The sequence below is a fragment of the Rhinatrema bivittatum genome, chromosome 2 (genome assembly GCF_901001135.1).
Source record: "Rhinatrema bivittatum chromosome 2, aRhiBiv1.1, whole genome shotgun sequence".
Lineage (NCBI taxonomy): Eukaryota > Metazoa > Chordata > Amphibia > Gymnophiona > Rhinatrematidae > Rhinatrema > Rhinatrema bivittatum.
In genome coordinates, this window is record NC_042616.1 from 169,101,457 (window position 1) to 169,128,847 (window position 27,391).

The 27,391-nt window shown below is 42.7% G+C and overlaps 1 protein-coding gene across 1 annotated transcript in view; it reads left to right on the top strand.

Annotated features, from left to right (window-relative positions):
• The window catches only part of ANKIB1 (ankyrin repeat and IBR domain containing 1), a 493,668-nt gene that overhangs the window by 57,161 nt on the left and 409,116 nt on the right, over nucleotides 1-27,391 (top strand). The window lies entirely within an intron of this gene.

Here is a 27,391-nt window from a genome sequence, read left to right on the forward strand (position 1 = left end):
CCTCTCACATGAATTTCATTAATTTAGTGGGAACTTGTTTTTTTTTGTTTTGTTGATTGCTTTTGCGCTTAGTGGTGGTTTTTTGAGTTTTGGTTTCTTACTGTTATCTATCTGATATCTGATAGACTTATTGTCTGGAAAATATGATTTCAATGTGTATGCTAGGGATATATGTTTGTTTGAAATGAAATGGGAAATGTTAAAGCTTCCTGTTTCATTTTGTGTTAAAATTTTGCTACTGAAGGGTTTCTTAAATGAGGCAGGATGTGATATCTTTGGGGGCTACTTTTTTGCTTAGATATCTTTGTAGGTGTATCATAAAAAAAGAAGCGGATACTTTTATTTTCTTTTCCCCAGAGCAATTACGGCTTTATTTAGATTCTCAAAGCCCCGCAGGGAATACTGTAACTTCAGGGGAATAGAGGAGATTATCAGCTCCCTTTTCGGGTTAAGCCGTATTAATCAATTGTTTCCTACAGTGTCCTTGAAAGTTGTCTCCTAATATAAAATGAGAATTGGTTACTACATTAGAATTTACATTTTCATGAATTGATAAACTGAATATGATATTGTTTCTTACTAATGTATTGTAACATTTCCTTTATACTTTATGATACAATTGTATTAGAAAAGTGATAAAGAATTAAAAAAAAACAAACAATTTTGCTACTGATAAAATTTGCTTCTGAACTTCCTCTCCAATTTTCCCAACGTTTGTACCATAATTTTATTTTTCTTTACTTTGCTGGAGCATTCCTCAGGTCACTCCTGCCCTGCTGGTGGCATGCATACAAACAGGTGGCTCAAAATTGTAAACTGCAAATGCACAGATAGTGCTTATATACTAAGTTATAGTTGTGCACAGTGTTTCAGGACTCTTTAAATGTCAGTTTCCAGAGTCAAGTGTAATGTGCCTAGAAAGATGCGACTCTTGCTTTAGTACTGTTATTATTTGTATAATTTATAATGCTTGGTTGATTTTATTTATTTTTTTATCTTGTCCTTTTACTGCTATGTTCACATTATATGATTATCAATTTGTTTTATTATCTTGTACACTGCTTTGATGTTTTTGAATGACAGCATATCAGGTTTAAATAAAATGAGATGATGCTCACCCCCAAGATATAGTGTGTGTCTGTAAAAGAGCAGGCAGCCACACATGGCAGACTTCATATGCTGTGGATGCATGAATCCTCTCTCCTTCCTATAGAGATGTCCACTGACACCTCATGTTGTCAGGTGGGAGCATGCACCATTAGAGTGATTGATTCTTGGTTACTGCCATTCACTTTGTTGATGCTCCTGCCTTGCCCATTGTATTCTGTGCCATTGTTCTTGCTGCTATTCTCATCGGAGGAATTTTGCTTATCGGTAGTTGCTTGTGTCTGGCTCTTTTGGTGATTTGAAATGCTGAGGAAGGGCTCAAGGTTCCCCCTAAAAATGTGGCAGAATGTCTGTCCGTAATATTTATTTATTTTATTTATTTAAAACTTATATACCGACGTTCAAATGGATATCACATCGGTTTACATAATAACAGGGGTAACAATTAACAACAGTAGGAGGAAAATAATAGTTACATCTAACAGGGGAATTCAAAAGGAACGGGATAGCGAGGGAGATAAAAGCAGAGTTTAGGGAAGATTAAAATTAAAGTTAAGAGAAAGCAACTATATTACATTACAGCAACATTATAATGCTTCTAGGAAGCAACATAATAATATTTCTAGGAAGCTGACAACCCTGCTGCACTCTCAGGAACTCCACCATGTGCCTCTCACCCTTCCCTAGATCTGGCCACTAGGGGAGTGGGAGATGGGTGAATGTGGGGTGGGGTGTATGACATGCACTTTCCCCACTCAGATCACCTTCATACAGCTTTGCTGCTTCTCTTTTCCCATACCACTTTCTTCTCATCTTACTCTCATTCCCCATCCCCCCTCACACACACAAAACCCCCTACCCTTCTGTCTACTCTCACACTCCCCCCCCCCCCCCCCCCCCCCCCCCACCACACACACACAACAATCTCTCTGCTAGCACATCTCTTACCATGCTACCATATGGTTGTTTTCCTGCTAGCAGGGCACAACTGTGCCACTGCACAGGTTTTCTTCCTCCCGCTGACAAGGGGTGGAAACCTAGCTGGCAGGTCACTAAATGTGCCGCTGTGTAGATTTTCTTCCTCCTGCCAGTAGGGAATGGGAGCTCTGCTAGCACTGCAGGATTGATTGCCCTGCCGTCCACTGCCACACATGGCAAAAGAAATGGCAAGCCCTGGTCTAGATGCAAAGTGAGATGGCTGCCGTGGGGACATTTGATGGAGACATTTAGTGCAAGCCCCCAAAAATTTGCTGCTGGAGGTGACCACCTCACCAGCAGATCAAAGCTGGTGCCATTGTTAACTTCTTCTATATAAAACATCACTGGCCAGGCCAAGACCCAGACCAGCGCCATTTTTATTTTAGAAGAAATTAACAATGGTGCCAATATTAGTCTGTCAGTGCCATTTGTAAGCATATCTTCAGCTTAGAAATCTGAAGGGTGATGTATTCACAATTTTCCTTGTAGAGTTTATGCACGTAAATCACATGCACCACAGGCAAAATGTTCTGCATTATCCAATTTTGCAATATCTCTAACATTCAGTAGAGCTGATTTTATCACAGTCTCTCTTATATTGCATCCTCTGGAATAGGCAATCGATGGCATATCTGAAAATACTTCATGAAAAGGACATGCCAATTCCTGCACACCAACACTGCTGCTGCTGCTTCTTTATAAACTGTAATTGCACGCTCATCCCTCTTCTGGGACTTCACCAATTTTTATTGAAGTAAACTGTTCTGATCCACATGCTGCACTTAATAGGCTGCCTTAATGGCCACAGCCAGATAGCCATGAGACAAAAAGGACTCTAATACATGAATCTTTCTCTTAAAATCATCTAAATCTGTACATGAATTCCAGGTAATTTTTTTGATTAAGATTGTACAGTGCTAACCAAGAATCTTCTCTTTTGAGTGAGGGTTTTTTTTTGTTTTGTTTTTTTAGTAAATTCATAGTATAGCTATGGGGGTCAGCTGTGATGCGGGACATAACCAATTTATATGTGGCAAATTTTGAAGATGGTTGTATGTATGCATCTCCATGTTTCACTAAAATATCCATGTGGCATCAGAATATCGACAGTGTTTTCTTTTTTGTGAGCATCTTCCATTGATAAGTGAAAGCAATTTCATAATTTATTAACAGATTGGACAAAAATTAAAAGTTTACTTTGAAGTTTCTTGATCAATAGCTTCCATTTTGGATGTCATAGTTTTTTAAAACCATGGGCCTCATTTACTAAGTATTTTCCCCATAGACATAGAATGGGAGAAAATGTGGGTAAATCAGGCCCTAAGATCGGCATTAACACTTTTTTGTATTGGAAACTAGTGGAAAGGATCAATTTGCTTGTTTGATAGCTGTCACCCAGAGGCATTGCAGTGGGATTGCTAATTAGTCAGTTGTTCCCAATAAGACATTTGTGCACAGATTTAGAAGATTTTAGGAGACAGGCTTGTTTCTTAAATGACAAACTTAACCCCTTGGTGCCAACAGTCTGGATTTTCTAGCAGTAAATAGCACTAATGCATTAAATTCAATTTTAAAAAATCCTGAATCATGCACAGGAAGTTGGTTATGAGAATTAAAAATAAAATGTCAAAAGTTCTCCACAAACCAGGCACTTAAATAACTGGCAGAAAGTCAAAACATGCTGCAGCAAATCAAATAGCAATGCTCACCATAAACATTATCAATTCAGATCTGCACTAACAAGGTTCATTGTTTCATTCAAGTAATTTCCATTCATTTGATAACGTATTTGAGCATCACTGAATTGGAACAAATTGTACACGGCAGCTGTTGCAAATATGCAATCCAAAAAAAACCCCACAGCAAAATGGCATGTCCCTGAACAACTTCTCTAGTCCTGTAGCTATTTCCTACTATAGCACTAGCTTTTCCTGCTGTTTCTCAGCTGGCTTTTTTTTTTTTTTTTTTTTTTAACTAAGGCAGCATAGTCCAATAGCTAAGAACAATGTAATTAAACTCAAGAATGTAATACTAGGATGCTTCAAAATCTGGGATCGTATAAGACTGAGTCGACCAGTCTTTGGATGATTGAAAGCAGTTTACAAAAGAAAATATGAATCCTCCTGAGTCATGAAAATCTTACATCTTGACTTTCTCCTAGGACAAGCAGGATATAGTAGTCCTCACAGATGGGTGACATCATCAGATGGAGCCTGACACGGAAAGCTTTTGTCAAAGTTTCTAGAAACTTTGACTAGCAATACTGAGCATGCCACTATCTGCGCGTCTACATGGGGTCCCCCTTCAGTCTCTTTCTTTCCGTGGTGTTAGTTGTCTTGTGGTTTTGGAGTTCTGCTCTTCCATGTTTTTCTCATTCAGCATTTCCTGTTTTTCAGCGTCAGGTCCCCTTTCTACGATTGGTGCCCCTTCGGCATGGCAGGTTTTCTCTCTTTTGTCTATTTACGGTCGATTTCCCAATGTGTCGCTTCTTGGTGGCCACTGGCCATCGACCTCTTGCAGGTTATTTTTCATGGCGACATCTAGTTTTCAGTTGGCACCCTGATCCATCAGATTTCTTTCTCACAAATATTGAATATTCAAATTAACAATTTTCTTTTAAAATATTAAAATAACTGACATCCAATAACTTAAAACTCATACACAAATTTTTTAAATTTTTCCAAACAATAACAAATTTTAAAACTGCAGTCATAGCAAATAAAACCCAACAATTTAAAACATCTAAGGATAAAAAAAGAATGCTCTCCATGCCTGGTTAACCTTTGATTTCCTAAAATTTTAATAAAATATTTGGAGTGGGGGAAGAGTGAACACAAGCTTCACCCACACTGTTCAATATAAACACACACTCGCTCACTCCCTCCCTCCACATACAATTGCACATATGCTATAACTCTTATACATGCAGTCACACACGTTTGCTCTCTCTCCCGCCACATAGTCACACGCGTGCTCTCGCCCACAGGCAATCTCATGGGCAATCACGCGCACACATAGAAACGTAGAAATGACAGCAGAAAAGGACCAAATGATCCACCCAGTCTTCCCAGGAAGCTTATGCCAGTATCTGCTGAACTGTGCAGGTTACCCCCATGCTTATCAGGTACCAGATCGTAAAAGGGCCCTCGGATGCTGTTTGAATCCAATTTTCCTTAACCGTTGCCGTGAAAGCAGAGAGCATTGGAGTTGTATCAAAAGTATCAGGCTTAATGAGTGAGGATAGAGAGGGCAGCATCAGCTAGTTACCCCCATGTTTGTGTTCCCCCAAACCGAAAGTCGGGCCCTTGTTGATTACTGTCTGAATCCAGTTCCCCTTTTATCATTGCTGTTGAAGCAGAGAGCAATGATGGAGTTGCATTGAGAGTATCAAGGCTTAATTGTTAAGGATAGCAACTGCCACACCAGCAAGTTACTCCCAGTTACCCTCATACACTCTTTTCCGTATTTCCAACATCTAGCCTTTAGGGATCCAGTGTTTATACCTTGCTCCTTTGAATTCCTTGACTGTTTTCATCTTCACCATCTATTCTGGAAGGGAATTCCAGGCATTCACCACCCTCTCCGTGAAGAAATATTTCCTGACATTGGTTCTGAATAGTCCTCCCTGGAATTTCATTTCATGACCCCTAGTTCTAATGGAAAAGGTTTGATTGTGTATCATTAGAACCTTTCAGATATCTGAAGGTGTTTATTATATTTCCCCTGCACTTCCTTTCTTCCAGGGTGTACATATTCAGATCCTTCAGCCTATCCTCATAGGTCTTCAAATGCTGACCCATTTTGGTTGCTCTTCTTTGGACTACCTCTATCCTGACTTTATCCTTTTTGTGATACGGGCACCAGTATTGAATGCAGTACTCCAGGTAAGGCCTCATCAAGGACCTGTACAAAGCATTATCACTACTTTTTTTTTTCTTTCTTAGGTTATTCCTCTCTCTGTGCAGCCCAGCATTTTTCTGGCTTTAGCTATTGCCTTTTCACATTGCTTTGCCATCTTCAGATCATCAGATACTATCACACCAAGGTCCCTCTCCCAGTCCGTGCCCATTAGTCTTTTACCGCCCATTACATCATGCTCTTTTGGATTGCCGCACCCCAGATGCCTGACTCTTCATTTCTTGGCATTGAATCCCAGCTGCCAAATCTACAACCACTCTTCAAGTTTTCTTAAATCACTTTTCATTCTCTACTCCTTCAGACATGTCCATTCTGTTGCAGATCTTAGTATCATCTGCAAATAGACAAACTTTACCTTCTATCCCTTCCGCTAAGTTGCTCACAAAGATATTGAACAGAATCTGTCCCAAAACCGATCCCTGTGGCACTCCACTTAACACTGTTCTTTCTTCAGAGTAGGTTCCATTTACCATTACATGCTGTCTTCTGTCAGTCAACCAGTTTGCAATCCATGCTACTACTTTGGCACCCACTCCCAAGCTTCTCATTTTGTTCACAAGTGTCCTATGTGGGACCATATCAAAAGCTTTACTAAAATTCAAGTAAATCAGATCGATTGGTCTTCCCTGATCCAATTCTCTAGTTACTTAATCAAAAAAAATAAATCAGATTTGTCTGACAAGACCTTCCCCTGGTGAATCCATGCTGCCTCCGGTCGAGCAACCCGCCGGATTGTAAATAGTTCACTATCCTTTTCTTCAGCAGAGTCTCCATTAATTTTCCCACCACCGAGGTGAGACTAACCAGACTAGTTTCCAGCCTCCTTTCTGCTCTCATTCTTGTGAAGCGGGACCACCATTACTCTTCTCCAATCTTGCAGCACCACTCTTGTTTCCAGGGATTTATTGAACAGGTCCTTCAGCAGACCTGCCAGCACATCTCTGAGCTCCCTCAGTATCCTGGAATATACCTCATCCAGCCACATAGCCTTGTCCACTTGGTTTTCCTAGCTCTTCCCATACATTCACTTCTGTAAATGGAGTTTTGTCTACTCCACCCCTATCCACAATCTTGTTAACTAGCAATGGTCCTTCAGGGTCTTCAGTGAACACTGAACTGAAGTGTTTGCTCAGTATTTCAGCCATTTCTTAGTCTCTCTCCACACATTGACCTTTGTCACCTTTCAGTTTCACTATACCACTTTGGACCTTTCTCTTTTCTCTGATATATCGCTTTACGTCTTTGGCAATCCTTTCTTCTGCTTGACTTTTTTGCTTTCTTGATTTCTTTCTTAGTATCCCTGTTTTACCAGATATTCTTCCCAGTGTTCTGCACGCAGTCTCACATACACACGTATATCTTGAATTTGAAAATGATAGGCCAATCTCCACTTACCTGTTTGAAAATTTTATGGCATACTAAATCTCCGGTTGTCAAACTTGTACTGACTTGTACTGGTACTTGACTGAGATTCTGGCACAATTGATAAAGCCACCATTTGAACCATTGGAGTCTGCCTCTCTCAAACTTCACATGGAAAGCATTATCCCTAGTTGGAATCATATCAGCCAAGAGACCGTAAGCTCCAGGCTTAAGAGTGGTACTTCACACACTGTTTCTATCAAAGATGGTTTCAGCTTTCCGTTTTAATCAAGCCATCATCTTACCTATGTTATTTCTGAGACCACATGCACATGTAGGTGAAAAGGGCCTTCATTCCTTAAATTGTAAAAGATTCTTGGTTTACTATAGGAAAAGAATTCTGCTATATCGTTAGGTCTCTCAGCTATTTGTGTCTTATGATCCTAACCACTAAGCATTGTAGTTGTCAAATGTCCAGTTGGCTAGCAGACCACATTGTTATGCACTAGCAGGCATCCAGATCACAAGGCTCATCAAACTAGATCCATGGCTGCATTAGTGGCTCATTTGAGAGGAGTACAGATTTGAAGAGATCTGCAAAGCTTCAACTTGGTCTTCTGTGCATAGCTTCACATCCCATTACTATTTGGGCAGTCTTTCAAAGAATGACAGTAAATTTGAACAAGCAGTTTTGCGTAGTCTGTTTTCCATAGTGTGTCTGGGTTGTTTATTCAGTAATTGCTCCATTGCAAACCTCAGCTTGGGACTTTCCCATGTGCTATGGCTAATTCAGTTCTGCTTGTTGACTGAGTAAGCAAGTTTGCTTACCGTAAATGGTGTTCTCAACAGACAGCAGGATGAATTAGCCATGCTAAGTACCCACCCACCTCCCTGGAGAATCAACTACTTAGCTAGACCTGGCTCTAAAATCAACTGAAGGGCCTTACAAGGCAGTGCCTATATGAGAATTCCCACACATGCTCAGTAGAGCAAAAGGCTCTATGAACTTAGAGAAAAGTTCAGTGCTATTGGAAGACATTACATGTTGTGGCTACTTCATCCTGCTGTTTCTGGAGAACACCATTTATGGTCAAAAACTTGCTGTATCAAAGAGAGTGAAACTGTCTTTAATCTCTGATAGTGGGGTTTTTTTTAATTAAATCTGATTTAGTAGAGAATTTGCTAATTTTGCTCATTTTTCATCCACCTGCCTATGATTCTGTATCTACTGAGCAAATTATTGAATTAATTGCAGAAGCCATTTTGAAATTCCCAGAAAATAAAATGGGAAATTTTTAATGTGCATGTTGATAATCCCAAATCTAAACTTGGCAAAGATTTTTCTTGGTCTTTGATAGATATCTACCAACATGTTGAACAAATGCACAAAGCTTGTCACATTTTATATCTTAGTTTTGGTTTTTTTTTAAATAACTGTTTATTGATTTATCAAACTTAACAACAATGTCAACGTTTTATACATAAGAAGAACACACCATGTGGTAGTAGCGAATGCAACTCTCCCTTTGGCGTATGAACAGTTAGTAGAACAGTATATATAATAAACCAGTCCCAAGTATATGCAAACACCTTGTATATTGTATGGCATGATCAACTGAATAGTATCGTTGTCCCTTCTCACCCAACCTCTCCCTCCCCCCCCCCTATGTTTTTATTCCTGTTTCCCTCCCACCCCCCCCCCCTTTCCTTTTCCCTCACTGAGGTTACGTGGTTCTACATAATGTGAGTGTGGGTCTATACTGGAGTGATGGAGACCGCTCTAAACATCTGACATGAAGCATCTTAAAGACGAGAGAACTCTTAAACATTATACACGAAAGACACATGTGTCGCAGTGGAAGAACTGTTGAAAGACTTTTTGTACAAGGGTAAACACCACCTTCCTGGGAATAGCTTAATATGGTGTCCATAGTACGATACAAGAAATCCTTATGGTGGCCATGATGATTAATGATAGCAAGAGAAATAGTAATAGCAGTAGAAGTGTTGTTAAAAATGACATTGAGGCCCATGAGCTTATGGATGGTGGGCACGGCCATAAACGTACTGGTAGAATCAGCCGAACCTCTCCCTAAAACATAAATTATGATTCGGAGCATTTTTCTTGTTTGTGCGTTCATACCTTAACTAATCAAATATTAAGACCTATATATGGCATATCTGTTTCTTAGGGATATCCAAAACCTAAAGTGTTTTTGGATCTAAGTAGGTAAAGAGTGGTGCCCAAATGTCTGACATTGCCATTACTTTCTTCGGTGAAGTGTTTTTTGCTACTGTGTTCTCAAGTGTGCTGAGATTAAGTAGTTGCTTAAACCAAAACTCTATACTCGGTGGATTTCCATCCAACCAGTGTTTAAGAATGACTTTTTTCCCCAAAAGGCCTGCCCGATGGAGGAAGAGCATAACCTGTTTCTCATGGTCTTCATTTAAAGAGGTAGGGGAACCAAACAGCCACAAGTGTGGGTCCATAGACAAAGGATTGTCAAGCATTTGAGAACAGCTATCCCTAACCATTTGCCAGAAGTGAAAAATCTTGGGGCAATCCCAGAAGCAGTGTTCATAGGTGCCCCTAGCCACTTGGCATTTTGCACAGGTGTCTGTAGGCGTTAGTCTAAATTTATGTGCCTGTACTAGGGAGATATAAAAACGCCAAAGAAATTTATAATTCATTTCCCTAAGCAATACATTTTCAGATACAGTCGATAGGGTAATAAACATCCTTTTGAAGTCTTCTAGGGGGAGCTGAAACATGGGCCAGGCATCCCATTTTTCATGCAGGCGTACCAGAGGGTCCACCCCACCACTGGTAGCCAATATCTTATAGTACAAGGTAATATTGGGGTGTTGATTAGATGGGTGGTAAAAAACCTCCCATAGCTTGGTTAAGTTGGGAGAGGGAGAAAAACAGCTCTCATTTTGCTTGAGATAATGTCGTAGTTGTAAGTAGGAAAAGAAGTCAGAGTTAGGTAAGTCGTATTGGTATCTTAGGGCTTGGAAATCATATAATTGTTGTGTCTTAACATCATACATTTGGAAAATATATTTAAGACCTTGGCCATGCCACTTATGGAACACCGATTGCGTATATCCAGGTGGGAAATGTGGGTTTGCAACAATAGTAAGTAATGGGGTTAATCGATGTGGTACCTGTAGTATCTTTCCAAGGTAAGACCATGTTCTTCGACAGGTTTGCAAAAAGATATGTGCCCTGAGATCCTCCAAGAGGTGTATATAATCAATTAGTAACAAAGGGTTCAAATTAGGGACTCGATACCATTGAGCTATGCTCTGACAAGGGACAAAAACGGACTTGTCCAATATCCAATCTCTAAGCAGTCTGATGTTACAAGCCATATTGTACCAAACCAGGTTGGGGCAGCCGAGACCTCCAGCAGAGGGTGGCTTGTATAGGATATTCATGGATAATCTGGCTTTTTTGTTTCTCCACAAAAATTTGCGGATTACCCTTGTAACTCTCTTTATATCCTGTCGAGTCAGCCAGAGTGGTATCATCTGGAATACATATAGCCATTTTGGCAAAATGATCATTTTCAAGATTTGTATCCTACCTACTAAAGAGAGTGGTAAGTTTTCCCAGTGTTCTAATGTCTCATTAGTCATTGTCAATAAAGGTTTTATATTAGCTCTGTAAAGATCCGTTATCTGGATTGGGATTTTAATACCTAGGTATTTTAGCTGCGAGGTGACCCATCTTAAAGGGAAAGCCCCTGGCCATATAGTCTGCACTTCACCAGTGACATCTATCGCCTCAGATTTTTCCTGGTTTATTTTTAAACCAGCAAATGTTCCAAACCAAAGTTGTAGGCGAAGGACTTCCTGAAGTGATTCTACAGGATTAAGTAAGAAGACCAAGACATCATATGCAAAGGCCGCTACTGTGAATGTGTTATTCGGCTCTCCAAACCCTGTTATGGAGGGGCTCTCAGCTATTTTTCTCAGAAGTGGGTCTATAGATAGTATATATAGCAGAGGAGACAGCGGGCACCCCCTGCCTCACTCCTCTACCTATCTGTACATCTCCGGATATAGCTTTATTAGCTATAATCCGCGATAGCGGGTTGAAATACAACAGAGAAATGTAGTCTAAGAAAGCTCCCTCAAAACCCAGTCTGCGTAAGGCAAAGAACATGTAGTTCCAGGAGACACGGTCAAATGCTTTTTCGGAGTCAAACCCAACTACTAGCGCAGGGGTTCTCCGGGAACTACAGACTTGCAGTGCCGTAATGAGTTTGAGCATGTTGGAGTTGGCTTTGCGTCCTTTAACAAATCCTACTTGGTATGGTGCAATTAGGTGAGGTAAAATGATATTTAGACGGTCGGCTAACACCTTGGCCAGAAGCTTTAAATCACAATTCAACAAAGATATAGGTCTGTACGAGCCAGGGAGTAGTAAGTCTTTACCTGGTTTTGGAAGGACTGTGATGTGTGCCAAGTTAAAATCTTTGGGAAATTTGTGGTTCAGGAGACCGTCTTGGTAAAACCGCACAAGGGGATCCACAATTTGCGGTCTGAGTGTTTTATAAAAGTCGTAGGAAAATCCATCTGGACCGGGAGATTTTCCTGGGTTGACAGTTGCTATAGCATGATAGATTTCCATTGCTTGCAACGGCTTGTTTAAATAATGGAGTTGAGCAGATGACAATTTGGTGTGTGATAGGCCTTGGAAGAAAGAGGACTCACTAGGGTTCTGATCAGTAGCGTCATCAGTATACAATTGTTCGTAAAATTCCCTAAAAACTTCACAAATGTCTGATTTGGTCGATACTGTTTTCCCTGTACTATCCTTCATCTGCGGGATAAATGTTTGAGGCCTTGCCGCCCGAACTAAGTTCGCCATCAATTTGCCCGTTTTATTCCCATACTGAAATAGGTTTTGCTTCCCCTTATATAACTGTTGTTGTGCTCTCGTATGTAACAGGGTGTTTAAGTGGGTAAGGGTCCTATAGTACTCCTGCTGTGAGAAAAGCCCGCCCACAATTAGCATCCTCTTATGCCGTTGTAATTCTGCCCCTAATTGTATAATGTCCTTATCGAGTTTCTTTTTAAGAGATCGGGTATAGGAAATAAATTCGCCTCATAGGACTACCTTTGCCGTTTCCCAAAAGAGTTGGGGTGTGTCCACATGCTGCTGGTTATGTAAGGCGAAAGCATCCCACTTTTCTTTTAAATAGGATTGGAACGTGCTGTTTCGCAAATGTGAAGGGAATCTCCAAATTCGTGCTTCCGGTTCCGTGAGGTCCGTGTTGAGGGTCATGGATACCGGCGAATGATCTGATATGGCTTGGACTTCTATTTTGGCCTGCGTTATACAATGAAAATCATTTTGGGATACCAAGATATAATCTATGCGGGAAAGTGAGTGGTGTGCTCTGGATATGTGGGTGAAATCTTTCTCATTTGGATGGAGAGTCCTCCATATGTCGAGTACCCCTAATTGATTACACATATACGGAATCCCTTTTAGCTTTTTCCCTTGCCCTCTAAGTAGTGGTGGACTCTTATCCATGGATTGATCATGAACACAATTAAAATCTCCCATTAGGAGTAGAACCCCTTGTGAGCATGTTAACAAAATAGACCGTAAATTCTCAAAAAAGGCATGGGAGTATTCATTCGGTGCGTACACACTGCATATTGTGAGGAGGACATGATTCCAGGTGCCGATGACTATAACAAATCGCCCTGCATCGTCTATAATCTGATCTGTGATCTTAAGGTTAACATTCTTGTTTATCAATAGTGCCACCCCAGCTTTCTTCCCTTGGGCCGGTGCTGCAATACAAGTACCCACCCACTCCCGTTTTAACTTTGCACTTTCCTGCGCAGAAAGATGCGTTTCTTGTAAACAGGCAACATCGGTGTGTAATCTTTTAAGATGGGCTAGTATTTTTTTCCTTTTAATGGATGTCCCCAAGCCGTTTACGTTCCAGGACACCAGCTTACCCATGATCTAAAAAAATAGGACCAGTGATGAGCCAAGGCTCCTGGAATTTTCTTACAAGTGAGCTGAGGGGCCCCCCAGCCTAGCCCCCAAGCTCTGCTCCAGAAGGTTGCTACCCTCTCTTAAAAAGATGCTTTGCATGTTATGAAAGATAAGGTTGTGAAACTGTTGTAGATGCCAACGTACAGATACAACACTCCTTGTATGGCTATATCCACCATCCCTCAGTGAACCGACGTTTCCCTCCCCCCCCCCCCCCAAACTTCCCTTAAGAAACCCCTCTTGTCCCAAAACCCTTCCCCAAGAAGAATACCCTCCCACCACGTAGGTGGTTTGGAGACCATGTGGAGTGTATGTGGACAGGTGCCTCCCCACCACCTCAGACAGGGAATAGCCATCCCCATTTCGCACTTCACGATAGTTAGTAAGCAGAGTCATTAAGGACCCATTGGTAGAAACGTCTCATCCAGTATGACCTTGAACGGAAGTTCCGCTATCCATGTAGGTCTGGCACTTCTGGTGTAAGTTCATCCTACGATGGAGGAAGTCCCGGGGTCCCTTCTTTAATAAGTCCGTGCTTGTCTTAAGTGTTGCTTCCTTCGTTCGGGCCCCCTAATCCGACCAGTAAAACTCTGGATGTATGCTCGTTGCGAGAAATCAGTGCTCCAAAATGGACGCGGCGGGTCCCGTGCTTCCAGGAAAGTAAAAATTTGAATAAGTAATAGCGTCCTGCAATCAAATACCTGGTAACAAAATTGAATAAGGGCCCAAACCGAGTTCGGCCCTGATTGCACGTCCTGTGTAAGTCATTAGATAGATCCGTGCTGAAACGGGAATATACTACAAACTGTTCCCAATTACATGACTAAAGACTTCCCAAGTTGAGTTAGTAAAATGTAATAACTGAGAATTCTCTGGTACTCTTGCTATCTTCTAGCAAAATATCCTAACCAGACAATTGCAGAAATTTACAAAAGGCCACTGCTTGTGGGCTTGGTGTCTCGTAAGCTCAAATCAGCCACAGCCCTGTAGAAATTGGCGTGCTTTGTCAGGGGTATCGAAAAGGTGGATTTTCTCTTGGTGCCATATTTTTAACTTTGCTGGGTATAACAGAGAAAATCGTATTTGTTTCTGAAAGAGTTCCGTGCACACTGGTGAGAAAGCTTTACGTAGCTCGGAGACACGGCTTGAATAGTCTTGAAAAATCCTTATCTTCTCCCCTTTATAAGCTATGTCCTGAAGTTTTCGGTAAGCCAGCTATATATCCTGCTTATGTCTAAAATTAAGCAGCTTCGCAATAACTAACCTTTGTTTGTTCCATTTGTCCACCTTCCCTCCTATTCGGTGTGCGCGTTCCACAACAAAGGTTTCTTGCAGGGCTGGGAGGCCCAGCTCCTCCGGCAGCCATTTTTCAAGCAGCGAACACAACTCATGGTCAGCCTCGGCTTCAGGGAACCCCATAAACCGGAGGTTTCCCCGGCGGTCGCGGTTTTCTAGGTCATCAAGTTTTTGTTCTAACGCCTTAATGGTTTTTTCTTGCGCTAGTATTTTTGTGAGGTTGGCATTCACGTCATCTTCGACAACGGCTATGCGGCCTTCCGCTGTGTCTAAGCGGGGGGTAATCTCTGTCAAGGCGGTGCATACCTCCGTCAACCTTTCTTCAATGCCGGCTAATTTTTCACTTAGTTTCTCGTCCAATGCAGCTCGAACTGTGTCTTTTATGTCTGCCAGAGAGATCGCTGGCGTTTGAGTGTCCCCAGCCGATTCGGGTCCGGTCGCCATCTTAGCTTCTGCGCCTCGCGGGTTTTCTCTGTCCTTTTTTGTGCTTCTTGATGCCATTCCGGGCGGCGTTTTTTGCATGAAACTGACAATGGACATATGTCCTTGCCCTGGGTAGCTGGATAGGTGCCTGGGAGAATTCTACGAGCCCCGATGTTGGTGGGTGGTAGGGTCGGCGCCCGGAGCCTAGAGAAACCAGTCTGCTAGGCTCATCACATCACGTGATCTCTCCTTATATCTTAGTTTTTAGTATAGGATCTGGTGTTCCTCTAAATCTATTTCATTATTTTTCTCCTGGACAGATCATTCAACTACATTTGCCATCTATAGATGTACAATTGTCTAATGTACATATAGCAAGCTTACTAGGGCAGGGATGCAAAAGTTTTAGGGCTAAAATTTGGGCCGTGTGCTCTGGGTTTAGTTATCCTCCTCTGTCTGCAAGTTCTGAACTAATAGTGATAGTTGATTTTATTGCTACTCTTCATCTGTACTATGAAGATTTATTGATACTTGAGGATTTTTAATCTCCATATTAACAGTAAGCCCACTGATTTATTGTAATATTTTTTGATGACCCTCTCTGTCCTGAGTGTCTCAAATTATTGACATACTGACACACAGTAATTGACCTGGTAATTGTTCCTGAAACTGGATTAATGAAGGTTTTAATTCAAACCTTACTAAAATCTGTTTATGTTCTGATCATTATTTGATCTAGTTTATTTAGAATGTCTAAGTGGGTCTGTCTCCAGATATTCCTAGCCCACATCTTGGATCTGTAGACCTAACTAGCAGGCCGATACAGAAAAACACGCGGGAGAGCAGGCGAGCGCACAGGCCACTCTCCTGGGCGCGCGATTCAGGAGGGTGGCCTATGCAAATTAGGACCCGCAGTAAAAGGAGCGGCGGCTGTCAGCGGGTTTGACAGTCGACGCTCAATTTTTCCAGCTTCGGTTCTCAAACCCGCTGACAGCCACGGGTTCGGAAAACGGATGCCAGCAAAATTGAGCGTCCGTCTTCGGACCCGCGGCCCGATTAAAAATTTATTTATTTATTTTACCATTTGGTGCCTCCGATTTAATATCGCTTTGATATTAAGTTGGAGGATGTACAGAAAAGCAGTTTTTCTGCTTTTCTGTACACTTCCCCGGCACTGGCAGAAATTAACGCCAGCCTTTGGGCAGCCGTTAATTTCTGAAAGTAAAATGTGCGGCTTGGCTGCACATTTTATTTTCTGTATCTCGTGGGAATAACTAATAAGGCCATCAACATGCATTTGCATGTTGCGGGCGCTATTAGTTTCGTGGGGGGTTGGATGCGCATTTTCAATGCGCTATTACCCCTTACTGAATAAGGGGTAAAGCTAGCGCGTCAAACGCGCGTCCAAACCTGGGCTAACGGGGCGCACTGTACTGTATCGGCCTGTAGGTTTGAGGAAGAGCGTACCAAATCTGAAGCATTACAGTGTTTGATTCTGCTGATAAGTTGACTAAATCTTGAGCAAATAAGTTGAATTCTGTTCTTGAAGTTACTGCCCTGTTAAGAACAAGTAAAAACCAGGCTCTGGCTCATCTGGTCCCTTGGAATAGTTTACTCCTGGGGGAATCTGCACTACTGTGGAGTGCAGAATTTGCACAGAGTTCCCCTTCGCAGAATTTTCTTTTTTTGCACAGAATTTTAAGCTGCCTGGTGGGCCGCGAGCGGAGCCTATCCCATTTGCAGCCAAAGACTAAGGAGGCCCCAATGGGCTGCAAGCAGAACCCATCCCACTAACAGCTGAACTTGAGGGAGGCCCCAATGGACTGTGAGTGAAGCCCATCCTGCTCATGGCTAAAGATGAAGCAGGCCCAAGTGGGTCGCGAGCGGAGCCCATCCCGCTTGTGGCTAAAGACGAGGGAGGTGCTGGTGGGCCATGAGCATAGCTCATTCTGTTCGTGGCTGAAGTGGAAGGAGGCCCCACTTGGCCGCAAGTGGAGCCCATCCTTCTGAAGACAAGGGAGGCGCCAGTGGACTGAGCAGATCACGGCTGAAGATCAGCGAACAGCTGATATCAATGTGGCTTGTGTGCTGCAGAATGACAGGCACAGGAGGGTGTATATATGTGTATGAGAGAGAGAGCCTGTTTGAGGGTGTGTGTTTGAGAGAAGGTCAGAGGGAGCCTGGGGGGGGGTTAAGTGTGCACGCAAGAGAGCCTCTATGAAAGGGTGTGTGTGTGAGAGAGAGAGAGAGACAAGGAACTTGTTTGAGGGGTGTATGTGTGCAAGAGAGAAGGAGCCTGTGTGAAAGGCTGTATGAGAGAATGGTCAAATTCTAGGCGTGGAGAGCTGCAGAGTGGAGATAGTGGAAGGGGTTGAGCCTGCAGGGGGAGGGGAGAGAGAGTTGATAATGGAGAAGTTAGTGCCTCTGAAGGCAGAGTGAAAGGGATCTGGCCGGAGGATTAGGGAGAGGGTGGAAGGGTCATTCCTACAGTGTACTTTTAGCGGAATTCTGCTCAAAATATGTCTGCATCTTTGAATAATTTTTCTGCATTACATTTTAAGTTAATTACTCAGACTGTGATGTATATTGTGTTATTTTGACCAATATAAAGTATGCAGAATTTTGCAGAATTTTAAAATTTTGTGCAGAGAATTCCCGCAGGAGTAATAGTTTAATAGTTTAGATCTCAGGGACAAAAAGCATATTATGCATTGTGTTGAACAGCTATGGCAAAAACATTGATTAGATTCATATAAGATAGCCTATAGATATCGCCTTACCTTTGAATCCACCATTATTGATACTATTCCTCTTTTTTTAAAGCTTCTCTTAGGTGACCAAAGATGTTTTTTGATACTGAACATAAGCTTTGTTATGCCACCTAAAGAGCATTTTATTTTCTCTCAGCTTGTGTGTGAGATTTTTTTCAATTTATTGCCAACAAAAAGTTAGATCTTCATTTTACCTCCAAGTAACTTAAAGGGGGAGCCGGTGGCTTTGGGTGCCTATCATCAAGTAATTTAGGACACATTTAGTTATGTTTCCTCAGTTGATATAGAGGAGTATTTCATAACGTAAGAACTTTCTCCTGTCCTTTGGAAGACTGTCCATTGTGGATGTTGTATAACTTGCAGTCTATTTTTTCTTTTTAAGGTTAGAAAATTGGTCAGTCTTTCTTTGTTGGAGGATGGTGTTCCCAGTACTTTTAAAAGGGATGGTCTTACTGTTTGTCTTCCATCTAGTTATGGGCCAATATCTAATCTCCCTTTCCTTAGAGAAACTCCTTGAAAAAGTAGTTCTTTCATAGTTAAATGATTGATCAAATAATGTTTTAAATCTGTTACTTTTAAAACCACATAGAACAGTACTGAAACCTTATTACTGTCTCTGACCAGGTCCTGAGATACATATAGATAAGGAAGAAGCTGTTATAATTCTGCTTGATTTGTTAGTAGCTTTTGATACTGTAAAACATTCAATACTTATTGGAACAGTTTCAGAATATGGGTATAGGAGGGAACAGTTAATAATTTATTTAATCACCAGCAATAGGTCCAAATTGGAATGCAATTCTCATTGGTTTCCTCATTGGAAGCCAATTAATTTGGGTGTTCAACAGGGGTCTGCCCTCTTAGCTGGATTATTTAATATTTATCTTCAACCTTTTTGTGGGTTGTTTTTTTTTTGGGGTAGACTTAAAATAGATTTTCAATATTTACTGCAGTTTCCAATTGGAGATTGTGTATCCACTGTGTTTCCAGAATTTCCCAGTGTTTGAATGTAGTGTCCATTTGGTTGCATAAAAATGTGTGTTTTCTGAATTTAAAGAAAATAGAAGCTTTTATGGATTAGCCATGTACCAATCCCTGACCTGTTGCCGCCTCTAGCTATAGAAGGGACACATGTTTAGTTTTCTGCAGTTGTTAGAGACCTCGGGGTCCTGTTGGGCTCCCATTGGTCTCTGCAACCACAGTTAAAGGCTGTTCGAAGAGCAGGATTTTTTAAGTTGACGTTACAGCGACTAAGGTATGTCATTCCACAGTGATTTTGGTTTGATATTACAGGCATTTGTTCTGACATCTGTAGATTATTGTAATTCTCTGTACATTGGTTTTCCTAAATGTCATTTTAAAGTATTACAATTATTCCAAAATGCTGCATTTCGGCTTTTATCAGGTTCAAGAGACACATGATCCCAATTTTGTATCAGTATTACTAGTTAACTGTTAAGCAGATTGTTTTAAAACTGCTTTGTTTTAGTTTTTTAGGGCTCTCAATGGAGACAGTTCATCATACCTTTCAGATTTTCTATCTAAATTCATGCTTACCAGGTCCTTACATTCTGCGGGTCAATTATTACAGCCTCTGTCAATAAAAGAAGTCTGTCCTCAAACTTGGGCACATGCCTTTTCAGTATTAGCGCTAGCCCAAAGGAACCCTTTGCCCAGTAAGTTACATGTAACTTAAGGCCTTGAAGCGGTTGAGGATCCATTTATTCCAGTAAGCAATCTCAAGTATCTGTGTAGTTTCATGAAGTTTTGCTGATCTTTGTGCTGTTTTATTGTAATTTTTATTTAATTATGTTTCTATAATTTGTATTTTGTCACTGCTTGGCAGCATATTGTCAGTTTTCTTATCTGCTTAGTATGCTTTACCAAATCAGAATATAAGAATTTAAAAAAATTGTAGAAATGCAAATAAATGTAGGTTTGTTTTTTAGCTGCTAATTTTGCAATCTTTCCTATAGACTCTGAAGACTATTAGAATGCCAGTTTGGATACCTGGAGCTCTGTCTTGAAGGTGACATTGGACAAGGAGGCCCCTTTCCAAACTTGTACTATTCGAAGAAGAGTTCTCTTTGGTATCACTCAGATTTGGCTGTATTAAAAAGGCAAAGTAGACAACTTGAGAGGAAATGGCTGAAAGAAACCCCCCTGCAAATTTACATGGTTATAGAGCCAGTATCTCCTGCTACAGAGCTGCTGTAAAGGCTGCTAAAAAGAATTATTTTACCAATAAGCTTATGAAGGATGCAAACTGTCCTTGTCAGCTATTTAAAATTGTTACTAATCTAAAGAGCAAAAATGTAACTAATGATTGTTAATGGTCTGACAGCAGATGAGTTGGCCAATTATTTTGAAAAGTATTTTCAGGGGGCGCCAGCCAGCCAAGGAGGAGGAGAGCCGGTGAGATTGGGGTGGTGGAGACTGCCCTTCCCCCCCTTTGCCTGCTGAGGAGCATGTGTAGTGACATCATTTGACTGCATCTCCAGCCCTTTAAAATCTGTGCGGCAGTGGGGCGCCAGTGCTAGTGTGCAGCCGAAGCCGTATGCCCCTTATGTCCAGTTTGGGCCCTCAGCAGAAGAAAGTTTTTAAAATGGCAGAAAAAGAGAAAAGGAAAGACCAAAATGCCATTCTCAGGAGTTATCAGAGGCCCGATGGATCATCATGTAGTCCAGCAGTTGTTTGATACCAGTATAGACAGGGAACATGGAGCATTGGTGGAATCTGGTGCTTCATTAAATCCAGGTACGAGTTTATCCCGCCTCGACCCTTATTAGCAACTTCTCAGTTGAATGCCATTAAGATGTCTGAAGGACTTGGTACTCCTTCTGGACAAAATGGATTTGGGAGTCAAACGGAGGAAGCTCTGTCTAAGGTGTCTTCTGAACTAGAAGTTGGCTTTCAGGTAGAACCTTTGGACATAGTTTCTGAAGGGGAAGAACTTACTGAGCCATCGGAGGAGAATATTATAACTGGGAGTGTACCTTTACCATCAAAACTAACCCTCCCATCTGAAACAGGAGACATTTTGAGTCCAGCCAATGTAGCTTTGATGGATATTTGGTTTGTTGTATCTAACTAGATAAATCCTTCTCTGAGACAATCTAGCATTTGACAAAGATTACCACTGATACTAGGGCCAAAATAAGTGAGCAAGATCAACTTTTAAATGTGTTGGACAACTCTTTTTACTTAGCCTTAATTCTCAAATAGTTGCTCTTCAAGGTGTGGAGTGTGCTCATGTTAAAGAGAGTCTATTACACTCAGATTGAAAATAGAAAATGAATTGAGAAATAAGAATTTTGAGATTTTTAAATTTCCCAATGACTAGACTTTTATCTGCAACTGAGATTAAGAAATACTTTTTGGAATTTGTCTATTCCTTCAGATCATTGTCCCAGTTTATCACAAATATATTACCTTCCTAAGAGTAAAAGGGTTATTTCCTCGGAAGGGGGGATAGACCCATTTAGTGTGGAGAGTCCCTCCATTTCTGCATTTCTTGAGTCCTCCATGGATATTACCTCTAGATCTACTCTTTTAGTTACCTTTGCACTACAGCAGGACAAAGATCTGGTTTTTCAGAAATTTTGTCATAAGAGAAGATTGTTCTGTGGTAAGCAGGTTTGTTTTTCCAGATGTTTCTCGAGCTATGCAGAATTGTAGAAAATTCTTACAGTTGAAACAGTTACTGCTAAGGGAGCTACATTTTTTCCTTAAATAGTCTTGTAAATGTTTAGTGTGTTAACTTTATTTTTACTGACCCATTACACCTTGATACCTTTAAAGACAAAACAGGTGGGTAAAAGTGTTGGGTAAAGAATAGTTTTTCCCTCCTGTATTATAGAAACATCTAGAGCAAGGGTGGGCAATTCCAGTCCTCGAGGGCCACAAACCTGTCGAGGTTTTAGGATATCCTAATGAATATGCATGACATAGATTTGCATACAACTGAGGCAGAGTGCATGCAAATCTCTCTCATGCATATTCATTAGGGATATCCTGATAACCAGACTGGTTTGTGGCCCTCGAGGACCGGAACTGCCCACCCCTGATCTAGAGCTATGCATCCCCCAAGATGAGGGCTAAAATGTATCTTATTTTTCTTTGTTAAATTAGGAAAATTTAATATCTTATTTTCCTCTTCTGTTTACCTGTGTTTTTATTGTACCTGTTCTATTTCATTTATTGTAAATGAAGAAACTGAAAATTTAAATTAAAAAAAAAAGGATTTTCAGGTTGATGTGACAGTTAGTAGTACTGATCTGAAATTCCTGAGTAATAACATAAGGATTTTACATGTACTGATCAAGCTATGCCTTCATTTAACAGTAAGTTTGCTTTTTTAAATGCTGTTTCAGAAGTGGGCATTTGAAAACCTTTGAGGTATGTCAAATCTTTGACTTCTGTTTTTTAGACCCTGTGCCTGCTAAATTTGAGGAAATGCCCGAGCTTGGGTTGATACCTATTCTCTATCAATAAAGGATTCTAGTTTGAAGAATAGTTTGATTTCTGAGGGATTAAAAAAGTCTATAGGCCGCCCACTTATTTGAAAGAAGGTCTTGACCCTTTGAATCCCAATTATAGACCAGTTTCTAATCTATCATTTGTTTCTAAACTTTTAAAGAAAATAGTGCACCAACAGCTTATGGCTTTCCTATTCAAAACTAATGCTCTCAATCTTAGGCAGTCAAAGTTTAGAAAAGGTTACAATTGATGCCTCTAGCCTCCCATAATGGTGTGACAGTGGGAGAAACGGCATAATTAGCTTATTGCTTGTATAATTAATTACTTGCCACAGAATCAACATATCTGAAGCTTTCTCACCTTTTAATTCAATTTTCTAAAGAAAGTTACTGGGTGCCTACTTTCATTCTCAGCTTTCTCTGCTCCTGCTCAAGCCCATCCCCTTGTGAACAGCCTGCAGGGAGCAGAAGATGGGGGGGTATGGTGAAGCTGACATTGGGGCAGATGAAAGCCTTCTCCATTCTCTAATAAAGGTTCTTCTGACCCATCATACACCACAGTCAGGTCTTTTTAAATGTTTTTTGAAGTCTGCAACTGCTTATGTACCAAGCTGACGGAGGGCATTAATTTCATTTCATAAAAGCCTTGATGACTAGCACTACTGCTGAAAAAGTCAGATGTTAATTCAGTCCCTTTTTATGAGCTACCAATTGCCCAATATATGCACAGATTTGTGTAATTAATAGCATGACATACTGCTGATGATGAAGGCATTTTTAGCATACATAAGCCTATGTATTCAGACAACATTATTTCAATACAAAACAAGTGTCGTGTCATTTCATAGTTAAGTTTGTAACCTATGGACTGAAGTTTAAAAAGCATATATGCAGGTAAAACACTGTTCTACATGTATATGTAGGCTTTTTGAAAACTACTCTGGAGGTGTATGCATGGAAGCAATCTCATGCAAAGTTTTTTCTTCACATGTACCTGAAAGAGGCATCCCCAAGACGGAGTTAGGGTGGGGAAATAATTTACACAAATATTATCTAAATTCGAAAGTATGCACATAATGTACACATGAACATTTTACATCTGCTTCCCTGCAGGCATAAATGTATGTGTACATAGAGATCACGTGGTGCTTTGAGGGGAGCGGATGTGAGCTCCCATCTCGGAACCGCATCTGCACATCCAGCCCCATCCGCAGCGGCTCCATTGCCTTGCTGCTGAAATCGGTGACACAGGCTGCTCCCCTGTACACCGCGGCTCTGATGACCGTTTTTCTGGTGAAAATGGCATCACAGGTGGCGAGGAAAGACTGACAAGGAAAAGGCCCATCCTGCAGACCTGCCACCGGAAGATGACGTCTGGCCCGCCAATGCAGCACATGAGGCAGCCACCACTGATATCAAGGCAACAGTGGTAGGTGCATTGGAACCTGAACTAAAAAAGTCAGCTAAATTAACTGACCTGTCTGAAGCCTTTGCGAGTTATGAAGCTCGATTTAACCAGGTAGAGCAGAGGGTGTCAGATACACAAGATGGCCTTCTCACGGCCCAGACCGAGCTAGCTCAGTTGAAAGTGGCCCTGGCAAAGCAGGCTGACCGACTCGATGACCTGGAGAATTGCTCGCGCCGCTCTAACTTGCACTTTGTGGGGCTACCGGAATCTCTGGAGGACAAAAACCTGGCTACTTTTTTGGAGATATGGCTTTCCTGCGAATTGGGCCTATCGTTCTCCCATGGCCCCCTATGGATAGAAAGAGCACCCAGGCTGGGGCCCAAAGAGGCAGGCTTAAGCAGACAAGTGGTAATTGCAGAAATGTTTAACTTTGCTCATAAAGTTGAAATCCTGCAATCCTTACGATCTGGGAAATCCCTGGCTTGTAACAAGAAGGTGCTGGTGTTCTAGGACTACTCCGCAATCTTAGCCACCCAGCAGCGGGCACTTGCCCCTCTCTGTTCTAAGCTCTTCACGGTGGGGATCAGGGCGGTTCTGGTATATCCAGCCAGAGTTAGAGTACCAAGCCCCTGATGGAGTGCAATGGTTCTCTGCAGTGGGAGAGCTCCCACTGCAGAGAACCTCACCAGTGCCATTCGCCTGGGGGGCGAATGGCACTGGTGAGGCGCACAGAGGTACCTCTTGAGGAGCAGCTACTGAATCGCCTTCATATAAGTTTCTAAGGAGCTGGTGAATGCTAGCTGCAGTTGTTTTTGAAACTGTTCTGGTTTACACAGAGGCAGCCCTGTTCTGGGTTTTTTATTTTCTGGGACTTCATTGCTTCAAACACTGACTTTTGCCACAATCCTCTTAGAAAGGAGCCTATGGTTTTTTTCCAGGGCTCAGAGAATATGGAACTGCAGACAGTGCCCTCTCAAAGGCTGCTGTTTTGGACTAAAAGGAGTTCTAACAGGTGGACCTTATACTATGGTTTCTTAGCTATTGGCAAGGATGTATGGAGTTTTTTTTAATCCCATACATCTGCGTTGCATTATCACCTTTTTGGTTAGATGGGGTTGGAGCGTGGATGTGTGATCTGTTGGCATGGTAGTGATATCAATAGTTTTGGGGATAATGATTAAAAGGGAAGGGGTGGGGCTAGAATGATTCACTCGATTGTCATGGTTCATGCGTGGCTGTGTTCTTAAATTGCTTCCGGTCTATGTGGTAGAAGGGGGGATTCCAGCTGGGAGGGTCCCCCTTCTTTTGCTTAGCAAGAAACCAACATGCTTGATGTGTTTTTCTCTGTGGATGGCTAAGCAGGGAACTCTTGTAGTCCCCTGGAATGTTTGTGGTATTCACTCTCCCATTAAGAGGATGAAAATTCTCACTAGATTAAAGAGAAAGTCGGATGACTTGGTGTTATTACAGGAAATGCATCTCACCGATGCGGAGCATCAAAAGTTATGCCAATATTGGGTAGGGGCGGTGCATTATGCTTCTGCATCCACCAAGTCTGCGGGCGTGGCTATTTTGATTCATAAATATTTACCCCCTGACTGTCCAATGGGAAATTTCCTAGCGTGTAGCAGATGGACTCAGGACCAATGGGGTATAGTTACTCCTGCTAGCAGTTGGAGACTGATCAGATTTCAATCTGACGTCAGCCCCTAGTACATATACCCCTGCAGGAAGTGCAGCTCTTCAGTATTTTCCGTCTCCATAGCAGTTAGGGACTATCTACGCGCTCTCACAGCGTTAGAACCAAATTCTAAGAAGAAAACCAAATTTTAAAGAAGAAACCTACCTGAAGACTAGCCCCGCTCTCCTGCGGTTATACCCTCAGGTCCCTCCCCCAGTTGAGATTCCCGATGTGATTTCCGTGGTCCCTCGGAGGTAAGCCTCGGTCCGGCGGCCAAATTGCAGCGAGGACCTAGCCCCGATCCTCGGGCGCGGCTGAGAGGCAGCGGGTGCACCCCCGAGCGTGGCGGTGAAGGTATATGCCCTCTCTCCCCGCAGCCGGAGACCGCCCGGGACAAAACCGGGAAGCGCCGAAGACAAGGTAAGGTAGAAATCTTCTGCTTGAATCCGGTCTCCAAGCATCGAGGAAGAGCACAGGTCACTGGCCGGGACCAGTGCCACCGGGTTGATCCGCCCTAGCAGGGCCAGGCCCTGGCTATTTCCAAGGGTCTACCCACGTGGAGACCCTCTGAGGGGGTCACCATATTGCCCGCGTGCTTGCCGTCGCCATCTTGGCCCTATTCGCCACGCCGTTTGGTCCGAGCGCACAAATCCGAGCTAGGCGCACAAAGCACTTGTGCGCATAGACTTACACGCATATAAAACCTCGTGCACATAAGTTGCACGCACAGAGCTGGGCGCATATCTACGGCTGGACGCACAGCTGCATGCACAACTCACACGCTCATCTTAAGCGCACCGGAGCGCATAAGAGTTTAAGCGCCGACAGCCATGGCACCATCAGAAACAGGGATAAAGGCTCAAGGCTTCAGCCCAGCATGCCACATCAGAGCCAAACAAAGCAAGGAGGCCGACGCAGTGTGAGGAGGCCCTGGGAGATCCAGTTCAGGGCTAGTCCCACCCAGGGCAGAGTACTAGCTCCTCAGGGAGTACCCCGGACCTAGCAGATCCCAGTGGGACCTCCCCACAGACGAGGACCCCCAGGGAACCAGCGCCCCTCAGCTTGGATCCAGCGTCGATCTCTTGGGTGGAGTTCTTCAAAGGGATTCACGCCTTTGTTCAAATGCAAACGGAACCTCCGGCTGGTCAGCCACATGCTCCGCCGGAGGACCCTCAGGCCCCAGGCCCTTCAAGACCCAGGCACAGGCTTACGCTACCCAGAAGCCCCACCTATGGGGACACAGACATCTCTGAAGAGGAAGCTGAGCCCCTAGAAGAGGGGGAGCTCCCCCCGGGGACAGAGCCTCACCGAACCATCAGATGCTTCTTCACAAAGGACGAGCTCTCGGACCTGGTCACCCAATGTCTGACGGAGCTTGCTATCCTGGACCCAGGTACTTCGGGGGAACCTAAATCAAACCCCCTGCTGGAGGGTCTTCGTCAGACCTCTCGCCATTTCCCTCTGTTACAAGTGGCACAACAGCTGATTGACCTGGAATGGAATGCCCCGGAGTCCACATTCAAAGGGGTACTAGCCTTGGCAGCCATGTATCCCCTGGACCCAGCGACCAAAGATCTTCTTGCATGCCCAAGAGTTGATGCCATGGTCTGTGCGGTCTCTAAGCGCACTACTATCCCAGTAGAGGGAGGAGCAGTGTTCAAGGATGCACATGACGGGCATCTGGAATCCATACTCAGTCATTTGACGTAGCTGCTATGTCTCTACAAATTGCGGCCTGCTGCACAGTGGTGACACGTGCCTGCTTATCCCAAACCAGGAACACCACACCGGGAGAAGACATGGAACCAACAGTATCATTCCTCGCGGACGCTGCCTCCGACCTAGTGTGTACAGTGGCCAGATGAGTGTCATCTGCAGTGGCGGCCAGAAGGCAACTCTGGCTCCAAAGCTGGTCGGCTGACGCATCTTCCAAAACGCGCCTCA